Here is a 14,453-nt window from a genome sequence, read left to right as displayed (position 1 = left end):
TTGAAAATTCATTGCTTCATACAGTGTATGACATGCACAAAGTATGAATAAAGTAAACAATCTTAACAAAGAATTATGTTTCACACTTTTTTATGCAAAACTTAATGGCCACTCCATACAAAAATGAAATACAATCATCTTGTGCAAATTAAACAAAACAAAACTTTAATTCTGATCAAAAGTTCATTTCAATGAGAAGATTGTTGTTGTTTGGCTTGAATAAGAAGATGAAACTGTGGAGTGGTCTTTGACAAGGTAACACGCATGTCATCTTTGACATCCAATCGATTTCGACTTTTAGTTTCGATAGAAACAAGTGCTGAAGACCCTGACTCACAAAGGTATGTAGTAGCAAACGGAATCAGAGCACCCATAGCTCGCTTTACCAGACGAGGGTAGGCTTGTGTCAACGCACGCCAGAATTCTCCAAGGCTCTTCGAGTTGAATTCACTTCGTAACTTTTCCTTTTTCTTCAATTCAATGAGGTCATCTTTGGCAAGGTCTTCATCACTGATACAGTCTATGTCGGCAAGGAAAGGATTACGAATCCACGTTTCAACTGTAAGGTCACCTGAGCAGAAGTAACATTTGAAAGAGTTCTGCAGAGTATCCAGATGTCTGCAGAATTCTCCCTGCAGAGAAATTGACAGGGCCTTGTCACTCTCGATTCCATCCTGCAGAAGCACTTCCTCTAACATTGGAAAGTTTGCATAGTTGTCTGCCTCCAACCTCCTCTTTCACAGTGGCAGCATGGCCAGAAAAGCTTGCAGTCTTTCAGCAGCATCCATAATGGTGACTCCAGGGCCTTGAATCGCAAGATTCACCTCATTCATATGGCCAAAAATATCCGCCAAGTAGGCTAAGCCATGAATGAACTCCTCACTGTCAAACTGTACTAAGAGTGGGCTTTCTTTTTCTCTCAAAAAAAGTGAAACTTCTGCTCGAAGTTCAATCAAGCGCTTGAAGATTTGTCCTCTGGAAAGCCAGCGAACTTCTGTGTGGTAGAGAAGAACTTCATATTCTGCTCTCATTTCTTGACAAAACCTCTTGAAAACGCGATGGTTCACAGCCCTGGCTCTGATGAAGTTGACGACTTTCATGCCAGTAGACAGACTTCTTTCAGAATTGCTGGCAGAGTCTTTGACGCCAATACATGCCGATGTAGAAAACAATGGGTCACGATGACCTGAGGAGCTTCTTTCTTCACCAAAGCTGCAAAACCAGATGTGTTGTCAAGCATCGCAGGTGCTCCGTTTGTGCACAGAGTACCAAGATTTTTCTTCCAGTCGAAGTTTTGCTTGGCAAAGAAACTATTCACCATTTCTAAGATGTCGATGGCCTTTGTAGTTTCCAAAAGGGGCTCACAAAATAGGAATTCTTCTTTGATGGCATCAGCATGCAAATAACGGACGAAAACCAGGAGCTGGCTGCACTGAGAGATGTCAGTAGTTTCATCCAGTTGCATGCTGAACGGAAAAAAATATAGTGAATATAAATGTAAATTTTTTATCTGACCTTCACGGACCCCCTGAAGCCCATTCATGGACCCCTTGGGGGTCCATGGACCCCAGGTTAAGAACCCCTGACCTAGACCAAGACAACGAGCATTATTGCACATAAGTAGTCCTGTGTATACCGAATTCACCTAGCTTTTGCACACAAAGCCTCCTAGTGTACAATACAATGAAAGGCTACCAGTGGATGTCCAACATATTTTTCAAACACATTTACAAAACCTGCTTCTCTACCATTCATGCTGGGTGCACCATCAGTTGTCATGGAAACTATTTTTGAAAGATCAACTTGTCGACCAGACAGTTCGTTTGCACATTTCAGCCCCTGTGGTATGTGGAGATGTTCAGGGTACTTGGTTCTAACTACAGGAGCGAACATAAACACCTGTAGAGTTCTGTAGGTTCTTATTAACGGAAATATATAGGGATGCGCTTACAAGCGCAGGTAGTCCTTGCACTCCTATAGGGTCAACTGACCTCACTCTGACCGTTCAGGCGACATGTGGTAAGTGGTATACTAGCAGCTTCCAGATGTCGCCAGGCACATTTATCTAAGCGTGTGGTGACATGAAACAGGGGCATTGCCACACGCTACTGACTAGAGAAATAATGTGTATATATAGAGTACATACATGGTATACATACAACATACATAATATACATACACCTCCCCTCCCCCCGCTATACGCTCATAGCAAAGTCGAGGGGCTTAATCACTGGGGGGGTTATGGGACTCGGCACTGGTGACGGGGTCAGCGGCATACGTTACGGGGCGGAGGAAACGGCGGTTCCTCCACCACACCCGACCGCTGGGTAACCGCACCTGGTAGTCCCGTGACCTGCCGAGACCCATGACTACGCCCACTTTTTCCCAACGTAGGGAGGTCGGGTCCTGGACACGGACTTGGGTGCCCACACTCAACCTGGGGAGAGGACGGGCGTGGTCGTTGTGGCGGGCGACGACGTCTTGAATACGTTCGGCGGCTCGGCGATCAAAATCCTCTGTCTTGGCCTGCCACTCCTTGGAGAAGGATTGAGGGTGAGCAGGGACACAAGAACGGAGGGGGCGTCCATACAAGACCTGGGCAGGGGAGCGTCCGGTGTAATTGGGTGTGTTGCGGAGCTCAAGGAGACCCTGGTCGAAGGCCTCGCAGTCAATATTCCCAGAAGGGGCCACTTTGAGGATGAGGTGCTTCAGGGATTTGACAGCAGCCTCAGCGTGGCCGTTGGACTGCGGGTAATGAGGCGGTGACAACACATGCCGGACTCCCCATCGGTCGAGGAACGCAGCAAAGTCCCGGCTTGTGAACTGGGGCCCTCCGTTGGTTAGCAGATGTGCAGGAATGCCCACGTAACGGAAGTAGTGACGGAACTTGCTGATGGTGGCGGCAGATGTCGTATCCTTACCGCACTTGATGACAACCGGCCAACCAGAGAGACGGTCGACGATAACCAGGAAGGACTCTCCTGACACACAGAAAAAGTCGGCCGACACAGACTCAAAGGGGCGGGTGGGGTTGTCGTCACTCATGAAGGGTTCCTGCTGCTGGCTGGGTTGTAGTACGTGGCGGGGCTTACACACCTGGACAGCATTGGAGATGTCTGGGTCGATGCCAGGCCGGAACACAGTCTGTCTTGCACGCCGTTTGGTGGCCTCGGTTCCACGGTGACTGTCATGGAGGCGAGCCAAGTCGTGGGGACGTGAAGCAGCAGGGACAACTACCGAAGGAGAGGTGTCACTGGCCAGAGGTAGGGGTAGGGCGGCAGCAGGGTAGTTGCTGCTCCCTTCGTGCACCCTGTTGGCGTATTTTACCAAGAGAATCGGTGTTGGGAAGTCCTGGGAGATGATGGCCAACTCTTGGCAATGTCTGTAGGACAGCAAAGGAGTCGGGCCACCATTATGCACTTCAATCCAGGCTTGACATGACCTGTTGCCAAAGGCGACATGTGCATAGAGTGAACCTAGGGCTGGGGCCATCTGTGAACCATCTGCCGTGACGCAGAGGTCCTTGGGAGGCGGTCCTAGATCGCTTGGAGAGAGCCCCAAGCATTGCAAATGCTGGGGACCGATGACCGTAGCCTCAGCGCCGGTGTCGGGCAGCATCTCGAGACAGGATGACACATTGCCGTAGGTCACGATGACGCTGACGTGCTGGGGGACTTTGGTCCTGGGACGCAAGGAGTACACCCTCCTAATATGGGTCGGGCTTTGTCCAGGGTCATCGTGCCTCTGATTTGGCGACTGTGGGCGGCCCTCACTGGTAGAAGGGCGCTGCTGCTTCCGCCGACGCTGTTCCTTAGGTTTGTTGGTGGGACAACACTTGTCGTAGTGGCCCAAACGACCACACACATTGCACTGGACGTGTTTGACTGGGCACCGTATTGTAAGTGACCAGTGGCCCTTGCGGTCACAACTGTCGCAGGTAGACTCGGCAGCTGGACACACCTGTGTTGCGTGCTGCCTACCACGGCTGTTGCAAAGGGAGCAGGGCGTGGGCGTGGTGGGCGTAGGCGTTGGGGCAGACTTCTTGTCTTTCTTGTATTGGGACATAGCCCGTACGGCTGTAGGGGGAACTCGGATGGCAGAGGTAGCACACCTGGCAGCCTCATAGGAGCGACATACTGTCAATACATCCTTAAGAGAGGAGGAAGAGTCGAGGGAGGTGAGGCGTTGGACAAGCTCCTCGTCCTTAACACCCATCAGGATCACCTGCTTCAACTGGGTCTCCTCGCACTGCTGGTGATTACCGGGACATATGTCTATCTCTTCCGAGGCTCTCCTGAGTCGTACATGGAAATCGTCAAAAGTCTCGCCCTCCATCTGTCTACAGCTAAACACTTCCCTCCTGCGGAGAGCTTCATTCCGCTGACCTTTGATGTGCCATTCTAGAACATCCAGTACCTCCTCTACAGACAACAAAGACGTCGGGGGCACTTGCAACGTATGTTTCAACACATGCTACATTCCCAAAGATAGGCACATACGTAGCTGAATGAGTTGTTTAGGCTGTGGCAAACTCTGGAGATCCACCATTGTAGCATAATCAGTCCACCGTCGCCGCCACTCACGAAAAGTCTGGAAAGTCTCATCAGGCTTCAAGGTGGGTGGGAGTTGGACAACCGCTTTGGCAGAGGGCATTGACGAGGTATCTGATCCAGTCGGTACCAGAGTAGTGGAAGGGCCAAGGGCTTGATTAGCAGTGAGGCTAGATATCAAAGCTGCAAACCGTTCGTTATCTTCCAATCTCCGTTGGTGGTCCTCAGCACATCTTTTCCCTCATAAGCTTCATCAGAGCAATTATCTCTGAGGACGAGGCTGAGGATCGAGGGGTGTGGCTGGGAGATGTGTTGGGAGAGGGTGGGGCGTCGCGCACTGACTGGTCATCCATCTCTGTAGAGCTGTCATCCGTCTGACTCATACGGGCGCTAGGGACACCCCTGAGGGAGGCCCGGGGCATAATTACTTTATCTGTATATCGTATCTCGAAGCAGTGTTGACCGGTCAGTCCGTCTTATCAACCAGATCTGAGACAACAAAATTAATTGAATACACAGATAAGTAACTTTTATATATGCATATATATATATATATATATATATATATATATATATATATATATATATATATATATATATATATATATATATATATATATATACATACATACATATATGTATATATATATGAAGAAATGACTAAGGTCAGTGTGTTCGTGCGTGGGTTGGTGTGTGTAGGCGCGGTGGAGCGCGGAGGGAGGCGATGCGGTGGGGGGTGAGTTACCCTTGAGGCAGCCTGGGACGGTCGAGCTGACGCAACACTCCTTACAAATGCCTTATATCAGCCTTCCACCTTAGGGAATCCTTTAAAACAAGGACACACACTTTAACACTACACACACACACGAGGGGCACTTAAAGACACTTCACAGGAAATTGCAGTCACTGCACACTGCTCAAAACTCGTTGGTTATTCAAACGAAATTTTGTGGGAGACAATGGCGACGGATGACGGAGTTGACGGAGGAGGTCTACCGGCCTTGATTTTACACGAACGCAACTTATTTTCACTTAATCGATCACATGATACTCACTGCGCCATGGAGATGTTCGGGGTACTTGGTTCTAACTACAGGAGCGAACATAAACACCTGTAGAGTTCTGTAGGTTCTTATTAACGGAAATATACAGGAGTGCGCTTACAAGCATAGGTAGTCCTTACACTCCTATAGGGTCAACTGACCTCACTTTGACCTTTCAGGCGACATGTGGTAAGTGGTATAGTAGCAGCTTCCAGATGTCGCCAGGCACATTTATCTAAGCGTGTGGTGACATGAAACAGGGGCATTGCCACACGCTACTGACTAGAGAAATAATGTGTATATATAGAGTACATACATGGTATACATACAACATACATAATATACATACAGTATGTTCAGGTAAAGCTACCAAGTTTACCAGTTCTTCACATATTTCATCGCCCCTAGAAAATCGAGCAATAATGGCTAGCCTAGCTGATGATGTAACATCAGTGCTCTCACCAAGACAAATGGAAAGCAATTTACCTGAACCAATATCGTTTGTTAGCTGTTCTACTAAGTTTGTTTCCATCTTTAAAATTCTATCTTTTAATGTGTTTCTACTCACTAGCAAATCCTTAATGCGCTGAATAATTTTTTCCTTTTCTGGAAAACCGTTAAAAAGGAAAGGAGCACATTCTAGCCATGATTCTTTAATATACTCGCCATTACTGAGTGGTTTTCTGTGTTGAGCAATAATCTTTGAAATCTCAAAACCAGCAGCAACTAAGTTGGAACTACCTGAAACAAATTTCATCAAAACATTTGACTGCGTTTTTTAGGTCCTGATTTCTCGAGAAATGTGTTCTTTTTGTTCTTGCTCACTTTTATCGCAGTAATTTATGAACAGTTTCATAATGCCGCTTTACGGAGGAAGTCCTGCACACCACTGTTTCGCAACATAGGATCCATAATGCTTTATCATCCTTTTTGATCATGCCAAATCTTTCACGCCACGATGCTTGAAAATCTCTGCTGCTGCTGCCTTCATTTGAAATTTTTTGCTTCTTTGCTGGTTGAGCTGACATTCTGGACAAGCTGAAAAGGGTAGATACAATGCAAATACTAGTGCGAAGTCAAAACAGAGTAGTAAACAGTAATGCAGTTTACAAATCATTTTACCAATAAATAATCACTCAACCACATTCCACACGACATTACTGTATATTCTAATCGTCAAACATTTCAAGAATATTATTATTCGTATCATTAGTTTATTATCGTTTTCTTCTCTGTCACAAAATATCCAGTGTTCAATCACAAACAACTGAGGGAATGTATGAGCAGAGCGAAGCCAATGCCAACCGTTCACTTCTATCATTACCCGAATACTGGTGGGCAGGGATTTCAAAACGTGTCATCCTAAGTAAAGTCATTCTATATGCCCAGCTGGCGTAAGCCAGCGTGGGAAGGCGAACACTTCCTACTTTCGGTTTGTAAATTTTAGGTGGCAATAATTGGTAGTAATTAAAATCATTATATATATATATATATATATATATATATATATATATATATATATATATATATATATATATATATATATATATATATATTATGGGTGGGGTTTAAAAAATCTTGGGGCGGCAGTGCATGCCATGTGCCAGCAAAATGTTTTCGCATGCCACCTCGAACGCGTGCCATAGGTTCGCCACCCCTGTCCTTGGAGATCCTGATAATTTTGTCCCAAGTAACCCATTGGTGACACCTGCTCATATTCAACCTGAATGATATTTCATATTTGCATCCGCCATCTTACGATCAATCCCAAACAAACTAGGAGGAGTTATTGCACTGGCTATGTCAATCGTAATTTTAATAATTTTATCTTTTACTTATACCTCTAAATTTTACAAGATTAAATTTTTACCCATTAAATCAAAATTCTTTTATGACACCATATTTGCATCTGTAATACTACTAACCTGAATTGGAGATCGGCCAGTTGAAGACTTTATAATTTTAGGCCAAATCTTAACATTGGTATATTTCTATAATATATTATTAATCCTCTTACTTCTATTATGAGATAAACTACTTGACTGACAGTTTAGTGTGTATATAAAAGATGTTTGAAAACATCAATAAGGACACTAAAACGTCTTAACCGCCATTAACTTTCAATATACTAAATTGAGTTTATAAAGCTAAACTATAAAAACAATAACATAATATCTTTACTCCTACTCAAAAAAAAAACAATTAGAAGATGCTGGTAAAAATCGTTTTCAAAGATGAATTCTGTTAGGCACATCATAACGAAGACGAGGAAGAGTACCTCGGACTCACAAAAAAGCAAATCTTACTCCTACTACTTAGCATAAAAGAAGGGTCTAGAAGGAGCTCCACCTAAAAATAATAATGCAAAATGCACTTATAAATAAAATCCTAGCATATTCAGTTATAAGAATTAATGCAAAACCGCCTCTTCTATATTTACTATTAAATCCTGACACCAACTCAGATTCGCCTTTTGCGAAATCACATGGAGTCCGATTTGTTTCAGCTAAACAAGAAGCAAACCAAACTTAAGCTAATGGTAATGTAACCCATTAAAATCACACACTCTCTTAAAACAAATTTAAAAGTTCTAAATTAAAACCTCTAACTAAAAAAAATAAAGGAAGGTAAAATTAAAGCAAATCTCACCTCATAAGAAATAGTCTGGGCAACAGCCCTCAATCTTTCTAACAAAGAATATTTGCAATTAGAAGCCCATCCAGCCCTTATAGTTGAATAAACCCCTAACCTTAATCAACACAAGAAAAAAAAGAACTCCTATATTTAAATTTATTAGCTCAATTTCATAAGGAATTACTGATCATACAATTAATGCCGTAAACAACCTAAAAACAGGTGAAGCATAATATGGAAGAAAATTAGACTTAACAGATACCGTTTGTTCTTTAGTAAACAACTTCACAGCATCCGCAAAGGGTTGTAGTAATCCAATAACACCAACTTCATTTGGTCCTTCATGAATTTGAATATAACCTAAAATCTTACTTTCTAACAAAGTAACGAATGCTACACCCACAAGAACACAGATAATTAAAATTAGATAACTCACAAACATAACCAAAGCTATCACAAACTATTTTATCCAAATACTTTTGAATTAATGTTTATTAACTATAGAACACGCTATCTAATTAGATCCTAAATCTAATGCATCATATCTGCTAAAGTAATATAGTTAATCTACAATTAAAAATTATTTTAATTACCAAATCCTTTCGTACTAAAGTAATTCTTACTTTTTTAAAAGATAGAAACCAACCTGGATCACGCCGGTTTTAACTCAAATCATGTAAAATATTAAAGGTTGAACAGACCTACCTCCACAGGTCCTACGCCATGGCGAATTTTTAATTCAACATCGAGGTCGCAAACTTTTTTGTCAATATGAACTATCAAAACAAATAACGCTGTTATCACTAAGGTAACTTAAATTTTTAATCAACAACAAGGATCATTACACACAAATATCTCTGTATTCAAAATTTAAACAGTTACAAATTATATTATCGTCACCCCAACGAAATAATTTAACATATAAAGAATATTATACTTACAACTCATCTGGTTATACATTAAACTATTAAGCTTTAATGGGTCTTATAGTCCTTCTAAAATATTTAAGCCTTTTCACTTAAAAGTCAATTTCAATTTATGTGTTTGAGACAGTTTGCTTCTTGTCCAACCATTCATACAAGCCTCCAGTTAAGAAACTAATGATTATGCTACCTTCGCACGGTTAAAATACCGCAGCCCTTTAGTTTGATCCCAGTGGGCAGGTTAGAATTTATAAACCCCCATATAGATATTTTTTTGATAAACAGGCAGAAGCTTTATTTGCCGAGCTCCTTAACCCACACCAATCAATGTTTAAAATATATTATTTTTTAAATATTTTATTATTTTCAAAATTTTCTAGTAATAAAATCATTTTATCTACAAATATAAAGATTATTAAGATTTTAGATACAGCTGCAAGAAGAATATAAATAACTTTAATTTAAAAATTAGTTAAAACACTTTATTCATTTGGCTACCTCTAAGCCTAATTCAATTATTAAATAAATTTCTTCTATACTATTTTATATTTTGTATAAGAAGCTCAACCTCTTATTCTTACACTTAGCTCTCTTTTGACGCTAAAACTGAATTAAATTAATTTATCTAAAAACCAGATATCAAAGGAATCGGTTAACATTTCACCACTAAACTAATATTAAAGATATTTATGCCACAATAACACTTTTATTAACTTAGCTCTTCCTTTTTCGGGATAAAAAAAAAACTTTTAAATTTTTAACCTTCCCTGATACACAAGGTACAAAAATTAACTTTTGCTAGCTTATTAATAAATTTTCATTTATTTGACTGGTCTTTCACAATACTATTAACTTTAACCTTCATTTCAGTTTTCGATTCAAAATCTAAATTTTCTAATTACCTCTTTTATATATTATTTTTTTTCTTATGTATATTCTTAACACTGAATAACAATACCAAAGAACTATAATATTCAAAATATATCCGATTCGCACGGGAAACCTTCTCAACGTAGGTGAGATGCTAAACTATAAAGCTTTATTTTGATTATTTCTAGGCACACTTTCCAGTACACCTACTATGTTACGACTTAGTTCATTTTAAAATACTGCCAAATTCTTTGATTTTAAAGAAAAAACTATTAATATTCAAGCACTTAAATTTTACTTCCGGGCGTAATAGGGTATCTACTGTAATCCTAGTTCATACCCCGGCGTCTACAGATTCATCTTTTCTATATAATCCTTTAATTTACTAATTAATACTCTAATTTTACATTTTATTAAAATAAACCCAACTAATCTATAAATTATTAATTAACTGCTAACTAAATTACTTTTACTCAATCTTAAAGTATAATCGCGATTGCTGGCACAAAACTTAGTCAGACTTCTTATAACTCCCAAATCAGGCTACTGCCTATAATTTAATATTTTATACTGTGACTTTAACTCTCTAAACACTAGCTTCTACTTTATAATTAAACTTATTTTAATAAATTCACTTACTTATTTCCTCCCACAATTATTTACATGTATTTACCAGTTATAACATAAAAGCATTAAGCAAGAATAAAACTTCCACAAATGAATAAACAAGGATATATTCAACTTCATAATTAAATAAACAAACTATAATAAAATACATTTTATTATTTATATTTATTTTTATAATAAATTTATAGTTTATAATAATAATTATTAAAAAAAATCAATTATTCTAAACCCCCCAAATAACTGTCCCATGATGGCCCCTCACCAAAAAATTATAAAGGCTTAATAACCATATAAAATATAATTGAAAATTATTCCCACAAAATAAAAATTGTTAGGTAACTTATTAGTAATATCAATTAAGTAAGTAGAAAATGAAGTTATGAATTTGGTTAGTATTTACTACTAATTGAGTAACCTTTAACTAAAATATCTAAATTGTAGACAAATATCTACAAATTTGGAGTTTTAATTTGATATTTTTTTAAGTGCTGGTCTGTTTTAAAATGGCTCAATATACCTGTACTAAAACAGAAATTTATATTATGATTTTTTTTAATTAAAATATAAGTATTTTCAATATTGAGACCACACATGGATGGCTACCATGCGCATATAACCTCCATTTTTTATATAGGAAATTATCTTTATTTTATAAATCCTATATAAATATACCATATTTGAGTAAAAATTTATATTGAAATTAAAAAAAAAACCCTAATCAAAATCCACTCTTAATTATATACCAATAAAGTATACTACATAAAACCTTATTAGGGAGTTTATTGAGTATGCTAATTAAATTCATAACTTTACTAATTTAGTATAAATAACATAACTAATTTACCAAAAAAAAATTAGGAGAGCCTGTGAGAAAATCATGTTTCCCTTATAATTTAGAAAAAAAACTTTAAATATAATATTTAAGACCACATGTGGACAGCTCCCATGCGCTCATAACTTCCATTTTCAATTAAATTACATACAAACCTTAATTTTACGATCTAAAATAAAAGTGTTGGTCTTAAAGTTGAATAGAAGATTTCCCATACTCAAGTAAAGCTTTGTACCTTCTTAAAATTATATAATTTCTTTAATTATATATATATTTATAGATATGTAAAGAGAGAGCTAAAGATTTTATCTTTCAACTAAAATTATACACAATAGTGTAAAAATATATTTGTAAGGTGAATCTAAAATGAACACTTATATAATTTCATTGAAATATATTATTAACTGAAAAGTCGATTTTTAATTATATAAATCAACTGAATAAGATCTATAATGAAATCTAAGCCCTTTAAAATGGTCTCTTCCTCCTGAGGGGAGATCCCATTTCCCAATGGGCTTAGACTTATATTGAGAGAGGGAGCAATACAATTACAGAGAGTTGGGTATAAGACTAAATTATCTCCTGTATATAATATTAAATAAATTATGTACATATAGTATATATATATATATATATATATATATATATATATATATATATATATATATATATATATATATATATATATATATATATATATATATATATAGTATATATATATATATATATATATATATATATATATATATATATATATATATATATATATATATATATATATATATATATATATATATATATATATATATATATATATATATATATATATATATATATATATATATATATATATATATATATATATATATATATATATATATATATACTTTTACAATATCTTCTTCCCTTTTTGCTTTTTTATTAGTCATCTTAATTATAATCTCTTTTTTTATATATCTTACATTTTGAAAGATGATGCCTGAAAAAGGGCTGTCTTGATAAGAAAGATCATGTAAATAACTTTACTCATATTATCTATGTACAATGGGATTCAACCAATTCTATAAAGATCAAAACTTTTCGTGCCGTTTACATCAGTATACATAAGATAAGCTGATCCTAAGTTAATGGGTTCATACCCTGTTTATGAGAGCGTTAACCTCTCTCTTTTTAACGCTAATTTCTCCGTCTCAATTAATATTTATTTCATCTCTAATATCAGGAACAACCTTATCTATCTCTGTCACTTCATGGTTTGGAGCATGAGCATGTTTAGAACTAAACCTTTTATCTTTTATTCCTCTAATTATTAAAAAAATAATCAATACTCGTCCGAATCAACACTTGAATACTTTCTGGTTCAAGCCTTTGGGTCTGCCATTATTATTTTTTTCTGTCTCAATTATATTAATTTCTCCCGGCTTCGCACCACTTTGTTTAACTATTGCTCTTCTTCTTCTTAAACTAAGAGCGGCACCATTTCATTTTTGGTTCCCCCAGGTTTTAGAAGGAATAAATTGAATTCAATCTAATGCACTTATAATTGTAAAAAAAAATTGCTCCTATACTTTTAATCTCATATCTTACTCTTAAACATCTAGTAACTTCAATTCTATTTCATGCAATTATCCTATCAGCAATTATTGGCGCAATTGGAGGTATTAATCAAATGCTGCTTCGAAAAATTATAGCTTTTTCTTCTATTACTAGTGAAAGTATATGAACAATATACAATATAATTACAAAGGTCCCAGTTGATGATTTACTAGATTTCCTCATAGATTCCCTGGATGATATTTCACTGCCCGTCTCGAAAGACGACTTCATCGAACTCATCAAACTATGTATTAAGGATTGCAAATTCGAATTCAATGGAGAATATTATGCTCAAAAATTTGGTATGGCAATGGGTAATCCACTCTCACCTGTATTAAGCAACCTATATATGGAATTCTTTGAAAAGAAACTATTAAGTAATATTTTACCACCCTCAGCAGTCTGGTTTAGATATGTTGATGATGTATTATGTCTCTGGCCATGTAATGAGGACCTAAAAGCTTTCCTGCCACAACTTAACAACTTAGCCCCCTCGATCAAATTCACTGTGGAATTAGAGCAAGACTGTAAATTGCCATTCCTAGACTGTCTGATACACAGAATAGGTAACACTTTTAAGTTCAGTATTTATAGAAAACCAACTAATGTGTGTTCATACATTCATTATTATTCTGCCCACCATAATAAAGTCAAACAGTCAGTATTTTCAACAATGTTTTTACGTGCCTTGAGAATTTGCAGTCCGGAATTCACCGATGAGGAATACAAATATATATATATAATATTGGCTCAAACCTTAAATACCCTAGATCTTTCATAGACAAATGCCTAAACATTACTAAGAAAAGTTTTTATAGAACTGATCCCAAGCCCACCCATGACCATAAGAATATCTTAATATTACCATTTCACAAATATTTCTCACACATTCCTTCACAACTAAAAACCTGGAACGTCAATGTGGCATTTAAAAACTCATGCACTGTTAAACAAATGTTAATCAAGAACTCCCCCAACAACACAATTGGTTGCATTTATATAGTTCCTTGCAAGGAATGTAATATGTTTTACTTAGGCCAAACAGGTAAAGATCTTGCAACTAGAATTAAACAACACAAATACAGTGTTAGGACAGGCCAGGAATCCAATGCTCTGTTTGTTCATATGAGGGACAACAAGCATTGCATTGACTGGGATAATGCCTCCTCAATATTACCATGTAATTCAATTGATAGTAGGAACATCATAGAATCTAGTCTTATTAAACATACCGAAGCATTCAACATGAATTTGAGTAACGGCATGTACAAGCTGGACAATTTTGTAATTAAGAAGATTTGTGACCAGGTGAGAAGGCCGGGTCACCTGACCATCTGACCTGACTACCGACCGTTGAGGTGCTATTTAAAGATTAGTA

General features: G+C 37.5%; 1 protein-coding gene across 1 annotated transcript in view; it reads left to right on the top strand.

Moving 5' to 3' along the window:
- Positions 1-14,453, top strand: part of LOC121854312 (fatty acid-binding protein, liver-like) — a 57,282-nt gene that overhangs the window by 41,646 nt on the left and 1,183 nt on the right. The window lies entirely within an intron of this gene.

The sequence above is a fragment of the Homarus americanus genome, unplaced genomic scaffold (genome assembly GCF_018991925.1).
Source record: "Homarus americanus isolate GMGI-L3 unplaced genomic scaffold, GMGI_Hamer_2.0 scaffold54443, whole genome shotgun sequence".
Classification (NCBI taxonomy): Eukaryota; Metazoa; Arthropoda; class Malacostraca; order Decapoda; family Nephropidae; genus Homarus; species Homarus americanus.
This window is presented reverse-complemented; position numbering and strand designations above follow the sequence as displayed.